Genomic DNA, 16,966 nt, shown 5'->3' on the forward strand with positions numbered 1-16,966 from the left:
CTGAGGATATTCAAAGCCATATTTCTGGATAAAAACACCTAGTAAGCAGATTTGGGTAAGGAAAATTTGTGGCCCAAAGATTCTCATCTGGCACATAAGCAATAAGGAATCCAGAAAAGAGATTGAGATAGTGGTTATTAAGTAAGAGGGTATATTTCTTTTCCATTGCTGCTGCTATAACAAACGGCCACAAGTTAGTGGCTAAAACAATACCATGTTATTATCTTTTGGTTCTGGAGGTCAGAGGTCGAAGTTGGGTCTTACTGACTAAAATCAATGTATCTGCAGGGCTGTGTTCTTTTCTGGCAATTTAGGGCAGATTTTGTTTCCTTTTGTCTTTCAGCTTTTAGAAGCTGAATTACTTGACTCATAGTTTTCTTCTATCTTTAAAACTAATTCAGTAGTCCCCGAGACTTATCTGCAGTTTTGCTTTTTCGTGGTCTCAATTACCCGCAGTCAACTGCAGTCTGGAAGGAGATGATCCTTCTTCTGACACATCACACTTCATAAGGTCAACAGTAGTAGCCTAATGTTATGTCGCAATGCCTACATCATTCACCTACTTCATCTCATCACGTGCGCATTTATCATCTCACATCATCAAGAGAAGGGTGAGTAGAGTGCAGTAAGATATTTTGAGACAAAGAAAGAGATGACATTCACATAAATTTTACTACAATATATTGTTCTATTTTATTATTGTTCAATAGTTGTTAATCTCTTACTATGCCTAATTTTTTAAAATAAATTTTATTGTAGGTGTGTATATATAGAAAAAAGCATAGTATATATAGGATTTGGTACTGTCTGTGTTTCTTGCCTCCACTGGGGGTCTTAGAACATGTCTCCTACTTATAAGTAGGGACTATTGCAATAGCTAGTTAAGTTTTTCCCACATATTATCATTCTGACCCTGACTTTTCTGTCTTAATCTTCCATATTAAAATAACCCTTGTGCTCAAATTGGGCCTATCTGGACAATACAGGAAAATCTCTCTATTTTAAGGTCCACTTATTAGCAAACTCAATTCTACTCGCAACCATAATTCCACTTTGCCATGTAACATAACGTATTCACAGATTCTGGGGATTAAGACATGGGTGTCTTTGGGAGACCATTATTTTGCTTACCACAGAGGGAAGCTGGAAAGTGTAGTATTTTTAGGTCCAAATGTTATCGAGGGGGAAAAATGATTGAGCATGTTGGACTCTTGCTGATGGCCTAATTAAGTTAACTAGGTTACTTATTGATGATTCCATGAGGTTAAGACGTGAAAATAAGCATGGATTTAACATCTGGGAAAACACTGGTAGTATGAGAAGAACAATTGATGTGTATTGATTGGCATACAAGTCTGGTGTAGGTAATTCAGGCAATGGTAAGAGAAAAGATTGAGGAAGTACTGACAACTCCAATGTTTATTGGAGGTTTATGATATATAAGTTGTCACTGAGTGTTCTTGTAACCCTCACCAAAACTATATTTAATAAAGTGGACATTTTTGTTATTCTCATCTCTGTAACATGCCATAGAAGTATTCCACATGCTATGGTTGGTTTCCATTATTAATATAATTTAAAATTTTTCAAAAAATAATGTTACAAGGAGTGTTGTATGGTGTTAAATTATTTACAATTGTAGAGTGATGGATCTAATATTGTAATTCTGCATTACTTTATTTTAAAAATGGAAACTGAAGTATTAAACTCCCTTTTTATCTTGGGGGAGAATTCTTTAAACAGAGATTATATTTCTTCTATAGTAGAAAATTAGGAAATGATTAAAAATATATTCATTTGTTAAAAATTACCTATTTTTAAAAAAGGATACCAACTAATAATATAGGGAGAGATAAAAAAAAGTTTCTGATAGCTCAATTAAAATATAACATTGTTTTTGCACTTTATGAAATTTATTATGTCAAATATCCATCATTTAAAATCATACTTTCTGAAAACTGTAGATTCTAAGTTCCTTTTTACCAATTGGATGCTACTTTCCTTTTATAATGTACCTAAGTAGCTTTATGCTTCAGTTTCCTGGTCTGTAAAAATACTGTAAACCTATCAGTTTACCATACTAGGTCCTATTCTAAAACTAAACTAGTAAAACTAAACATAACTTGTATAAATTATGAAAAAGATATACAGTTGAAAACAAATTCAGATGACATCGACTCATAATAACTTTTAAAAAGTAGTATTTTTTTGGAGGGAGGAAGCAAAATCAAATATTGCAATGTAAATGCAGAATCTCATGATGTTTCCTACTAGGGAATTACTAAAGGGAACATAGAGATAAATTTTTATGGGCCCAGCACGCTTCCGCTGCACAACTCTGCTGAGGTAAATTTTTATATAGGTTTATTGTTCTCTTTTTAATATAAATAAATAATTGGAAAAACCAATTAATAAGAAATAAAAAATAATCAGATCTTTTAAACAGAAGTTGTATCTGAATGTTGATGATATATTTTGGTAGTCATTCATTATTGCTATTATGAACACATGCTGTTTCATATGGGTTGATTCATATTTAGTTATAAAATGTATTTATTTCTCTATATTTGACTGTACAGTTTTGGTTTAAACAGATTAAAAAGTTCTTGTCCTTTAAAACAAAAGAATAAAATGTTTTTCTATATCAAAAATATTTACAGTATACTCACTATGTGCCAAAGCACTATTCTAGGAGCTGTGGATACAGGAATTAAAACACACATGTGTGCTCACTTATGCCCTGCTGCTTATATTCTATCAGAGGACAGATTTTAAGTAAAATTAAAATGTGTTTATAAGTAATATCTACTTAACCTATGTGGATTTTTAAACATATTTTTAATATTGAAGCTAAATCTGGTATTTTAAAAGACCTATATCATAAAACCATAATAATGCCAATTTTTAATAAACTTTTATTTTTTTTAAAGATTTTATTTATTTGACAGACAGAGATCACAAGTAGGCAGAGAGGCAGGCAGAGAGAGAGAGAGGAAGGGAAGCAGGTTCCCCGCTGAGCAGAGAGCCTGAGGCGGGGCTCAATCCCAGGACCCTGAGACCATGACCTGAGCCAAAGGCAGAGGCTTACCCTACTGAGCCACCCAGGTGCCCAATAAACTTTTATTTTTATGCTTGAATATCATGATTGAGTCAATTGAAAACTTAAAAAAAAAACCTATAACACAATTATAACTATGCACACTGAAGCAGCAAGAAAATTGAAGGAATGTTTAATTTTTATATGCATTTTAATAAAATTATGATAAAATTGTGATCACAAAACATAAATTTGAAGTGCCCCAAAGTTTATAAGTAAAATAAATAAGTACTGGCATGTAAATCAAAATTGATGTATATGACTTTCTTATTCAAATATCATACACAAATTGTATTCTGAGGAATTGTCTGCTTAGTTTTTTCTTAGATATATAATCACCAAGTTTTCAAGATTCTGTTTTCCTATAACATGTACAAAAAGTTTTTAAAGCAGTTTTAAAAATATATCATTTTTATTTCCCCTATATTGAACTCCTTTGAACAGCAAATGAATGTTTGCTTATTATTATTTCCAAATATTTTAATATAATGTAGAAGCAGTATTATCACGAACTTTTTAGCTACATCACATTACTATATGTTCAAAATTTGTACATGAAACTAGCCAGAGCTTTTCACAGAATGTGCAATTAACCAATGTTCAACATTGCTTTTTCTATGTGGACATACTAATAGGCTGTAATATATTTTGCTAGAAAAATTGCATAAAGATTATTCTGCCATATTTTAGCATTAGCTGAGTAATTGGATGCATTAGGAGACTAGGAATTTCAGCAAGAATCTGCATTAATCCCCACCAAGCTTGAGTTAGACATACTAAAAACCCTAAAGAATTCTGTGCTCTTAATTACTGCTCTTTTCTTTTTCGATATAGAACTCCCCTGGTGATGAACAACTGAAGAAAAATCCATCACTGAGGCACTCAAAGTTTGTAATCCTTACAAGTGACCTTTCCACGAACCCCAATTTAAGGACATCTTTAAAGGAAAGAGTGTGTAAGTGTAACATTTAAGAAACTAACTTAATTAAAACAGTAAATGCTAAGTTGGCATGAAAGCAACTTCTACTAGATCACCTGTCAGCATACCAAACAACAATTTTTGGTTTTGTTTTTAAACTGAACCTCAACAGAGACTGATTTTTTTTTTATCAGAGATAATTGTATTTTAAAGACATTTTTTAAAGGTCACAATAGACTTACATTTGCTATAGTTAGAAATAAACTTTAAAAAATATTTGAGTTTAATATGCAAACTTAATTTTTAAATTCTTATAGTTTTTTTATAAATGTTCATATTTAGGCAAGCTTAAATATGGCTTTCCTTTTCTTCACTCTTGATTTATTTCACTTCTAGGATGATTTTGAGAATTGACAATACAGTAGTCTCAAAGAAACTCCAAATCATGGGACTGTAACCTACCTGATATTTCTCAGCCTAGAGCATCACTTAAGTAAAAAAAAAAAAAAAAAAAAATCATTGTCATTCACTTGAACCATCAGTACTTTTGTATTATTGCCTATATTGGGCACAATGATATTTCAGTCTTTTTAAAGATTATATTTGTTCAAAAGAGAGAGAGGGAGTGAGCTTGCAGGTGCGCAAGCAGAGGGGAGGGCAGAGGGAGGAGCAGACTCCCCACAGAGCACGGAGCCAGAGGTGGGACTTAATCACAGAACCCCTAGATCTATGACCTGAGCCCAAGGCAGATACTTAACCTCCGGAGACACCCAGGCACCTCTATTTCAGTCTTTTGGACACTATCTCTACACAGGTGTTTTCAACGGCTATGAACACTAAATCTAACCATTTAGTCGATATTCATTCATCTGGTCAGTGTTTGTCACAGTTTCTGGTATCTAAAATGTGTTTAAATTTTGTTGAGTTTGTATGTAATCCTAACTGACCTTATAGTATTGAGGAGAGTAATTAAGGCATGGGGGGCAGCGGGGGGGAGTTGGTAGGGCGGGGGGTGAGGGGAGGGTGGTTCATTTTCTTCCCAGTGAAAATAAAAACTTTATTTCTTCTTCTTGATTCTCAAAAATGTCACTGAAACACTATTGCAAATACCATGATTTCACCTTTCCATTCTGTTTTCACTGCCTTAGGTTTTCTGCTTGGGTATCCCAAACTTGCTGTTAAACCTTGTACAACTTGTAGGACTTTTTGTGTGACTTTCTTTTCTGTGAGTCAGGATACTTCTGTATCAAACAGCAGGAAGTTAAATCAAGCACATGTTAACAAAACAAAAGGGAATTGGAGATCTGGTGATTGTCAGGGACAGTGAGGACCACCAGAAGTGAAGTTGCCTCTCAGGAAACTACCCTCAGGGATTTGAACATTGTTACACCCCTTCTTTGTACAATGTTTTCATACCTCTCCAGTTGTCAGATTTGTTTTCCCAGAATAGCTTCTCTACAAAGCAAGAGGACCTGAATGATACACCTTAGGTTGCTATTTTAAAATAGAAGTTCAGAGGATGACCAAAAAGTCTATGTTTACAGCAGGCTCCCAGCTTTAATCTTGTCACTTACATAATTGCTACAAACACTGAAACATAAAGTCCAAATTATTTATGCTGGTAAAAAGGATAATTGTAGTAACTGGCAATAGTGTGCTTATAAAACCATTCTGATGAGAGTAAGTCTTTGAATTTACCTGCTTTTACCTTAGAGCAAGGGGGAAACATTTTTTGACATGTATTTATGCCTAAATTCTTTGATAAAAGTGTCCTAGCTGTTATTTTTTCTTAAGATAAACACACATATTATGATGACATCTTCTCTTGAACATAGCCTCTAGTGTTACACTACTTTAGTTCCCTAAAGCAGCCTTGTATGGTTATGGTAAGAAACTGGAGGAGTGTCTGGGGGGTTCAGGGGGTTAGGCCTGTGCTTTTGGCTCAGGTCATGATCTCAGGGTCTGGGATTAGGATCCACATGGGGCTCTCTGCTCAGAGAGAGCTTCCCCCTCTCTCTCTGCCTGCCTCTCTGCCTATCTGTGATCTCTGTCTCTCTGTCAAATAAATAAATAAAATCTTTAATAAATTAAAAAAAATAAATTGGATTAGGTGTGATTACTGACAGTAACTAAATTTCAGACCTCTGAGTAGACAAGGTAAAATTCTTATCCATCATGGAATCTAGAAAAGAATATAGCTTATGACTAGATGATTTATTTTAATGAGTATCTAATTTACAAATATGTTTGAAGTCATTTTTGTCTCTTACATGTTATAATTATCAATGAAAATATAATCGTGTTGATGAAACTTAATTGCTACTGTATTTCAAATAATACATGGTGCTTATTGATATTTTCAGATAATTTGCAAATGTAGAACTAGTGTTGCCAAAAAATCTCATAATATAAAAGCTGTATAGTTAATACTTTTCTGATTTTTTTCAGGTAAATTACAAAACCAGAACTAGTATTACAAACAAATTCTAATAGAAAAGTTATATAGTTAATACTTTTCTACTCACTGTAGATTATGAAAGTTAAAAAACTAGATGAAATAAATTAAAAATAAGTAAGTGTAAACTCCAAATATAATTTATCTAAAAGCATTAATATAAAAATTATTTTTAATGCTGAAATTTTTTAGGGATAGGTTACAGCTGATATCCATTATCTTATGAAATTCTTCAACCTTCCAATCTTTCTTTGTAATCACTATTATTACCATAACAACATTATTTGTATATTATATATACTGTATTATCCCAAGCAACAATAATTTCCCTGAGTATAAGATGATATTTTAAAAGTGTCTCTATCTGTAATAGTGTCTAGTACAAACTAAATTATTGTATCAGAATCTATTATTCCTCTTTCTCACTATATTTTAATATGGCATAGAAAGATTTATTGTAATATATTTTAAATTAACATTATTATCTAATACTAATCATCATTTTAAAAACTCAATAAATTTCTCAGTGAGAGTATTAGAAGTGAGGTGTCTTCTAAAAATCTTGTATTTTTTAGAGGCAATAGTAATCTTTAAACTACACTTATAATTAGATGAGTCTACAAAGAACTGTATTAATGCTCAAGGCTGAGAGTAGAACTGGCAGTGAGTCAGAGATTCTGAGTAATGCTGGGCAGAATATATATGAATTTTTTTTAAATCATAAAGTGTTTTAAAACCCTATTTCTGTGCTGTGATTTATTCATTGACTTGTTCCTTCTAAGGTGAATAATAGAGCCATTGGACAGTGCATAGCTCTTGAAGTGATCTTAGTGGTACTTCTCCTGGCAGCTGAAGTGTTTGTTGTGACATTTAGTAAAATTTTTCAAGTTTTGACTATCTTTCAGAAATACTAACTTCCCCATATTTTCCTCCTTAATTCAGCTTAACAATGTGTTTCCACTTAATCTTAAGATTCTTCTGGCCTCCATGAACATTTTCTTGTGGTGATTTTGAAAATTCCCTCCGGTCCAGATGGAAGACACACCAAATAAATTTCCTATCAACAACAGGCAATGTTGAGGAATAAAGACTGACTTAGTTTAATTTTACTTAGCTCAATCTTTTCATTCATCCAACAAATATATATATAAAAGTACTTGTTATGGATAAAGTACTTAGATAAGCCTTGATGATATAAAGAAATTTTGAAAAATGAATACAGATTTTAAGATATGTATGTTTTAATAGGATAAATAGATAAACAAATCAATGATTATGAAACAATGCTTGAAGTGCAATGGGGGCTATTGCAGATCATTGAAAGAGAAAAATCCAATATTTGAAGATTCACTCAAGTTAGGAACATGAAGTAAGGTATTGAGGGTGATGAGGCATTTCAGGGGAAAGAAACAGCATTTAAAAGATCTTGAGACACAAAACTGTGGTTTATTATTTACTTGGAAAAGAATATAGACCAGACTTAAACTTCTATTCATGAGTAAGATGGGACCTGACTGATTTTTTGCAGAAAACACCTATAAAACTTGGATATAAAACAAACAACAACACTGGCGAACAAAAAGGAGTAAGCAGATTTTGGTGGAGGGGAATTTCATAGGATATTCATAGGAGGAAAATTTTACATTCATAGGAGGGGAATATTACAGAGTACATTTCCATTTTTTATGAATTTTATTCCGGGGTCATGCATCATCAGTGCAGCAAATGAGTTGGTAGTGGTAGTGAGAAGTCCATAGTTTTGTGACCTGGCAATTTTGAGACCCGAATATGGAGACAAACTAGTTTACAAAGAGAGGAAAATTTTGTTAAAGAAAAAGAGCCAAATGAGTCTCGACTTTAGGAAACCATACCACTCTTTGATCGCTCAATCATGCATTTCTAGACACAAAACTAAAAATACCCCTCAAAAAACCTCAACTAAAAAGAAAGGATCTGAAATGAGACCAGAGATATGGCCCATGAAACAGCTTTTGATTCGAGACCAATTAGGATAATTGAAAGATAAAGCAGAAGAAACAACTCTTAACAAAGAAAAACAAAATAATCTCCTGTCTACCCCAGGTGATATTCATAATTTCCAGGACTCAATCTAGAATTATCTAATATATGAAAAGCCAGGTGAATGGCAAACACTCTCAGAAGAAAAGGAAATGAACTCAACCCAGATGATCCTGATATTGTAAGTATCAGAAAACGTGGTAAAGTAGGTATAATACTTAGCTGAAGAAAAGTTTAACACAATATACTCCTAATGAAGGGAAAGAGGAATTCTCCGCAGACATATAGGTATGATAAGAAGGAAGCAAATGGAATTCTAGACCTGAAAAATATGACACCTGCAGTTAAAAAAAAAAAAAAAAGTCCATTGGCTAATATTAACAGCTTAAAGAGATGGTATGGGGGAAGACAAAGTAATCTTGAAAGTGCCACAATAGAAATGGCCCAATGTGAAAAACAAAAAGAAAACATGTCAATAAAAACAGAGCTATGTGTATACACACACACACACACACACACACACACACATCTAGCTGTCTATCATCTATCTGTATCTATATACACAAATACATAAACATATTCACAAATACATATGTACACAAATGTGTATGCACATATAAAGATGTGTGTTATGTAATTTGAAGATACAACTCCTTTAATTTCCCCACATTTGATTAGATAAATTGTCAGATTCAGCTCATAGAATTTGAACAATTTTTTAGTTTGCTTTCCATTTTGTGATTTTGAAAAAAAGTCTCTTTGTGTGTACATTACATGTATAGTTTATAAACCACATGTATGCACGTGTACATACACACCTACATATGAGACTTAGTACTGTTTTGAAATTTAATTGTTATTCAACTCAACAATATACCTTGCAACACAAATATAGGTATAAAAATATGGACCAGCGTCAATATTATGTCCAGTTTGCTATTGGTTCACCTGAAACTGCCCTCTCCTTGCTGTTGATGCATAACAGCTGAGGTGGGAATCTGTACCCTCCGATATTAAAGCCATAAGAGGCAATACAGAAGTTGTTGCTCTGGGAGATGTTATGTGGTGATACAATTTCCTGCATGAGGAAATGATTATTTAGTATGTTTGTTTATTTGAAAAGATCACCATAATTTCTTTAAAATTGCAAGACTGCCAGAATGCTCCCTTATTAATTGAGCAATCTTCTCTATTATGTATAGCCGTTGATCATGCTTAACTTTGAACCCTTGGTTGAGGTATGTCGTGACTATTCATTGTATAAGTTTGCTTTTCCCTTCTGAATATATTATTACCAATAAATTTACACTCACATATTTTTATATCCATTTACCATATGAACCTTAGTCAGCTTTTACATTGGGCTTGCCAAATTTAGTTTTTTCTAATTCCAACTCTACCTTGCTTCTACATTTATTGCCCATTTTTTCTATAAAGAAGCAGTTTCCATAAAGGTCAAATTTTAACTTATAAGAGATCTTGGAGAAGTACAAAAGACATAGAAATTCAGCAGAGAGAGAATGAGACAGGAAGAAGCTGTGAACCAATGAAAAATATTTTCTCAGGAATAGACCAGACAAAAATCATACAGCACTTTTTCAAGCTTTCATGGCAGAATCAATACTAAATGTTGTCAGAAAACCACTCAGTACTGATATGTCCAGATTTGAGAGGATTAGTACAGACTATTTCATGCTTTATTAGGGGATTGAAAATGTATACAATTATTCTAGTTTGAGAAGAATAAATGGCAGTTTCCTTAATCACTATGCCTGGGAAATTTATGGAGTTAGGATGCTTGATCAAGGAATATGGAAGGTGAGACTTACTGAAGGTGTCAGGCAGGAAGAAAACACAGCAGTGACTGAGTTGTATTTGGATTGATATATCAACTTACTATTGGGGCCATACTGACACATAAGAAGTTGTAAACGATTGTTTGATTGAACAATTGACAATTGAGTTGGTCTGGAATTTAAGTTACATTGTTTACAATAAAGGGGCCCCCTAAGGAGTATAAAGAAAACACATTATAAAACAAATGACACAATATAAAATGTAAATCCCAATTCCACTTATGCCTAGAAAGAAGGAAATATTGTCACTTCTACCACCTTCTCCACAACAAAAGCAAGATAATCTTAAAAAAAAAAAATTCTTAAATCTGCCCATCAAATATCTGCAGTTACAAAGTAACGGGATGGCCTAACTTCTAAAGAAAGACAGATAAATGTAAAAAGAGACTGAGGCATCTGGGTGGCTCAGTAGGTTAAGCCTCTGCCTTCACCTCAGGTCATGATCTCAGGATCCTAGGATCAAGCCCTGTATTAGGCTTTCTGTTCAGCAGGGAGCCTGCTTCACTGCCCCCCAACCCCCGTGCCTGCCTCTCGCCTACTTTTGATATCTATCAAATAAATAAATAAAATACTTTTAAAAATTAATGTTCGACAACAGGAAGCAGATTCAGAAAACTAAGAGAACGTCAATCAGTGTGAGTGCCAAAAGATTTAGTCCCACATATAATTTATAAATACAAAAAAATCAAAGATAAAGAAAAAAATCCTGAAAGAAACCAGAGAAGTAAAAACATCTTACTAATAAAAGAAAAAAGAATTACATTTGACTTCTTTTTAGAAACCGTATAAGTAAGAAGAAAGTAAAGTACAATTAAAAAAATAAATAAATAAAACAAAAAAACCTACCAACCTAGAATTCTATATCTTACAAAATATTCTTCAAAAGTGAAGGAGAAATAAATACTTTCTCAGAAAAATAAAACTTGAGAGAATGTTATCAGTAGACCTGCCTTGCAAGAAATGTTAAGAGAAGTTTTTTATTTTAAACAGAAGGAAAATAATATATATTAGAAACTAGGATCTAAACAAAGAAAGGAAGAACACCCAAAAGTGAAAATAAAATAAAAACTTGTTTTCTTATTCTTAAAGATTTAATTAATTAATTATTTATTTTTAGAGATGGGAAAAGAGAAGAAGAGCACAAGTGGCAGGGGGAGGGGAGAGCAAAAGAGAATCTCAGGCAGATGCCATCCTGAGCAAGGAGCTCGATTCAGGGCTTGATATTACAACCCTGAGATCCTGAAGCCAAGAGTCAACTGAAACCAAGAGTCAGACACTTAACCAACTGTGTCACCCAGGAACTGCTTATTTTTCTTATTCTTAATTGATGTCACAGATAATAGTTTTTTTCAATTAATATGAGCAATGTGAATTACGTATTCTTATGTGTATATCTTAAAATATATAAGATTAGATAATATAACATTATATATATTCTTTTTATGCTAATACATAAGTAAATAATATATAAGTAAATGATATATAATATATTTAAAAATAATATAAATAAATAATAAATTAAGAATTATTACAAAATTAAAACTAAAGTAATTAAATATATAATGCACTTACTTATGTATAAGTATTTTTTTTTAAGATTTTATTTATTCATTTGACAGAGATCACCAGTAGGCAGAGAGGCAGGCAGAGAGAGAGGAGGGGAAGCAGGCTCCCTGCTGAGCAAAGAGCCCAACGCGGGACTCGATCCCAGGGCCTTGAGATCATGACCTGAGCCAAAGGCAGCGGCTTAACCCACTGAGCCACTCAGGTGCCCCTGTATAAGTATTTTAAAAATAAATATACAATAAAATAAATTTATATAACTAAAATTAAATATAACAAAAAATATATAAATATAAATACATATATATAACACATACATGTAAATAATATATAATAATATATAAGTAAATAATAGTATATAGGGACGCCTGGGTGGCTCAGTTGGTTAAGCGGCTGCCTTTGGCTCAGGTCATGATCCCAGGGTCCTGGGATCGAGTCCCACATCCGGCTCCTTGCTCAGCAGAGAGCCTGCTTCTCCCTCTGCCTCTGCCTGCCTCTCTGCCTGTGCTCACTCTCTCTGACAAACAAATAAATAAAATATTTAAAGTAAAAATAATAATATATAAGTAAATAAATGACATCAATGATATAAGGGATAAAAGGGAGGAATTTGGATTATTTTGTTATTAAAATGTATCAACAGCACCGTGAATTTGTATAATGTTATCTGAAAGTAGACTTTGATTAGCTGTAAATGTATATTACAAACTCTACAACTGTTAAAAAAGTTTACAAATAAAAGAAAAGTAAAAGAAGTAATACAGAATTCTCAGTTAAAAGCACACACACAAAACTATAAAGACAGGAAGACAGAAAATAGTAACAATTGTGGTAAATATTAATCCAACTATATTAATAAGTTTGAATGTTGATGACTAAATGTACCAATGATAAGACACAGATTGTCAGAATGGAACAAAAATCACCAACAACTATCTGTTTTGACAAGAAACCTACTTTAAATATAAAGACATACAAATTAAAAGTAAATGAGTGGAGGAAACATACTATGATAATACTAATTTAAAAAGAAGAATAGCTGTATAAATTTTAAACGAAGTAGACTTCAAAACAAGGAAAGTTATCAGAGATAGAGAAAAGCATTTTTTAATGATAAAGGGGTCAACTCTCTAAAACACAACAATCTTTACCTTATAAATGCCTAACTATAGAGTGTTAAATATATGAGGCAAAACTAATAAGGCTGCAAGAAGAAAGAGATTAATGCACTATCATAGTTCAACACTTTAATAGTCCTCAGTTAGAAATGGATAGACTCAGCAAGCAGAAAATCAGTAAGGACATAGTTGACCTTAACACCACCATCAATCAACTGGATATAATTGACATCTGTAGATCACTTCTTTTAACAATAGCAGAATACATACTCATCTCACACTTACATGGAACATTTGTCAAGGTTAGCCACATTCTGAGCTATAAAATATACATAAAGAAATTAAAAAGAGAGGGGCTTGGGTGGTGCAGTAGGTTAAGCTTCCATCTCTTGATTTTAGCTAGGTCATGATTTCAGGGTTGTGAGATTGAGCCCCATGTTGGGCTCCACACTGAACCTGGAAACTGTTTGAATTTTTCTCCCCCTTTTCCCTTTGTCTCTCCTGCTTGTGTGTTCTCTCTCTCTCTCAAACCAATAAATCAATAAATTAATAAATCTTATTTAAAAAATTAAAATAGTAGAAATCATAATTTTATTTGTCTTCTCTGAGACCACAAAGAAGTCAATCAGAAAGATAACTGGAAAATTGCAAAATTGTGGATTCAACAACATGCATCTAAATAACACATGAATCAAAAGAAGAAGTTTCAAGAGAATTTAAGAATATTTTGAATCAAATGAAAATGAAAATACAACTTATCAAAATATGTGTGATGCAGTGAAATGCAGTGCTTACAGGAAAATTAATAACAATGAATGTTTATATTAGACAAGAAGTAAGATCCAAATCAATGTTCTGTTTCTACCTTAGGGAACTAGAAAAATAAAAAAGAAGAAGTATTTGACAAAAGTCAACACCCATTGATTATAAAAACTCTCAGTAAGGAATTGAGGAGAACTTTCTCAACTGATAAACCATGGCTAAAAAAAAAACCCCTACAGGTAACATTATACTTAATAGCAAGAAACTTGTAGTTTTCCAGCTGAGATCAGCTACAAGGCAAGGATGTTCCCTCTTTTCAATATACTAGAAGTCCTAACTAATGAGATGGGATAAGAAATAGAAATAAAAGTATATAGATTGGAATGGAAGAAATATAAGTGTTCAGAGATGACATGATCATCTCTATGGAAAATCCAAAAGAACTGAAAAGAGGCAGAAAATGGAGTGTCATCATTAAAATCCTGAGAACACAAAACAAAATCCTTAAATCCAGTGCACCATACTCAGTGAAAAAAATTCAATTATAAAGGTAAAATATATATTTTTAGAGAAATAAGTGTTTTTATTTCCATCAGAATTTCAGTATGGGAAATGTTAAAAAGATTTGCCATGAGCAAGATGATAATTCCAATAAATAAATGATTTTCCCCATAAATAAATTCTACAGAACTTGGTAAAGGATAAACATAAACGATAAATTATTATGTTTCATTTACTTAAAAGATAGATGACTTTCTAAAGCCTTTCAACATTTTCAGCAAAATCTGCCCAGAGCTCTGTCCAGCCCTGGGACAACTCCTTGTGAGGCAGAAGAAAGGAAAACCTTCCTGCAGATCTTTGAAGAAGCCACTAGACAGGCTGAAGGACAACTACAGTCCTTCGAGAAGAGTCCACTTCCTCTGGCACCAGTGAATGAACCAGGACTTCAGGGCCATCCGAACCATCCTCACTGTTCCTGCTAATCTTGTGTTTGGGAGATGACGGGCCATTTAGAGCACACAGTTCATTCTTACCACAGAGCGTCAGCTTCTTTCTCCAAGTCTTCCTCTGCCCATTGCAAGTTTTGAATAGATTCTGGTGTTCTGAAAGTCAATTCCAACACCTTTGCCAGCTCGTTAATTACAGTTGGGGAGGAACAGAGCTCTAGAATTAGCATGCTTAACCCCTTACTCCTCTCTACCTGCAAATATACAAAATATGTATTGACCTGTTTATTTATTGCATACCTTACCCATCCAAAAATGAAACCGCATGTACTGATTTTATTTTGCTCATCACCTGGCCCTGGCGGTATAATCATCCAGACCCGGAAGAGAACAAAGCAGGAAAGTAAACAACAGAGGATGATCACTAAAAAATCTAACACTAAACTTAGAGTAGTAGTCTGGGGGGAATATTCTTGTTAGGATATCACTCTCCTTTGTGTTGTAACAAAGTTTTCAAGCAGTTTTGCAATTCCCTGGGGACTTATTATTACATCAGTTCAGGGAGAGGTGAAAGGGGGAAAAAAAAAAGAGAGAGAGAGAGAGAGCGAGCTCGAGCTGCAGGAGGTAGGCTGCTTCTTAAAGTCTTGTACCCAAATGGTATACAGTTCAGAAGTAGAGCTAGTGGATTTTGGTAAGCTAAAAGCAATTTCGTCTGCGGGATAGTTAGACTTGGTTTCCTTCCTTCCAGGAAATGGTTAATAGATATTAACCATTAGTAAAGAATGGTGGCTAATTTTCTTAGGGAGAGTAGGTTGAAATGAAATCCAGGAAGAGAAGTTGAGGTCTGGAAGCAGGTAAGAGTTTGGAATGTTTCAAAACTGAAATATGGCATGACTAAAAGGAAGAGTAGTGAAAATTGATGTTGGAAAAGTATGTAAGGACAGACCAAACAGGATATTTGTATTTTTACAAATATATTATGTATAATATTTTTATATTATATAATTATATATCTTATGTACAAAATGTTTAAAATTGTGTTCATGTTTAAATAAGAAGCTGCTTATTAGATATTAACCAAACAGAGAGTGAATTGATTTTGCATATTTTAGGGCTCACTAACCCTGTAAACACAGAATTAGCATGAAGCTTAATATATTCATGGTCAATTACGAAACTTTGACTAACAGAATGGCAGTGAAGATGAAAATAAATATATAATGTTTATGAGGTAAAATCAATAAAAAATGGTTGACACAGACTTGCAATTTTAGCCTGGAAAAAAAGGCATATATTTCCAAATACTTGAAAAGATGTCATGTACTTATGTTCTGTGTTACTATTTGGAGTTGTTCTTTATACAGTACCTTGCATAGGGTACATCCTTGATATACACATTTTAGAGTAATGAGTGCTTTTAAATACAGGAAAAGTACAACACTCGGGGCAAAGAGAAGAATAGCTGTGCATATGGAAGACATTCAGCACAATATAAAAAAAGAATGATCTGAAAATAAGAAAATGTCTTAATATGAAACCAGATGTCTTAGAAGTCAATGACCTTTTCATAAAAGAGGTTGGATTATCTGAGCTTAGACCCTGAATCACAGAGGAAGAACTACCCATTTAGCAGAAGCTGAAAACCTCCCTTCAAATTTAGTGGACAAGGAAACTCTGTGTTAAAATAGGTATTTGAAAACAATGTAGACAAAATCAAAGCCCAACAGGGAGGCCCATGTTGGCAGGTGCTCTTTCCTCTCACCTAGCTGTTCACAGTGGCAGTGAATTCATATTAGCCAAAATGATCGCATGTGTCCTAGCAGGTGATGTGCCCATGGCAAAGATAAAGAGCATTCAAACCTGCATTCTATGCATGTCATTCTTAATTTTCTCTAATGCTATAATAAATATGTAAATATACTTTATTTTAAAGAGGCAGTGTTTAGACTCCTCTAATATAACTTACTTGATGTACAATATATTTTATACTTAAAATCATACTTTTTTTGTGGCTAAATCAACCTGAAAATTGATACTTTGTATAAAGACATATTTGTATTTTATTATTTTTTGAAAGAATTATTAGAGCCTTGATTAAACCTATTACCTACTGTGAAAATGAGATTTTTAATTAGCTTTATTGAAGCTGTGCAGGTAATGATAAACGATGAAAGTCTTTTTTTTTTAATTTTTTTGCTTGTTTTTGTTATTAATATTTATATAATGGAAT

At 33.0% G+C, this 16,966-nt stretch overlaps 1 long non-coding RNA gene across 1 annotated transcript; it reads left to right on the top strand.

Annotated features, from left to right (window-relative positions):
* Nucleotides 1-3,936: 3,936 nt before the first annotated feature.
* Nucleotides 3,937-15,115, top strand: LOC116574376. Its single transcript, XR_004279249.1, has 3 exons — nt 3,937-4,052; nt 8,554-8,671; nt 14,569-15,115. It is a non-coding gene; the product is annotated as an uncharacterized LOC116574376 (long non-coding RNA).
* The last annotated feature ends 1,851 nt before the right edge of the window (nt 15,116-16,966 follow it).

This window comes from Mustela erminea, chromosome 15 (assembly GCF_009829155.1).
Source record: "Mustela erminea isolate mMusErm1 chromosome 15, mMusErm1.Pri, whole genome shotgun sequence".
Lineage (NCBI taxonomy): Eukaryota > Metazoa > Chordata > Mammalia > Carnivora > Mustelidae > Mustela > Mustela erminea.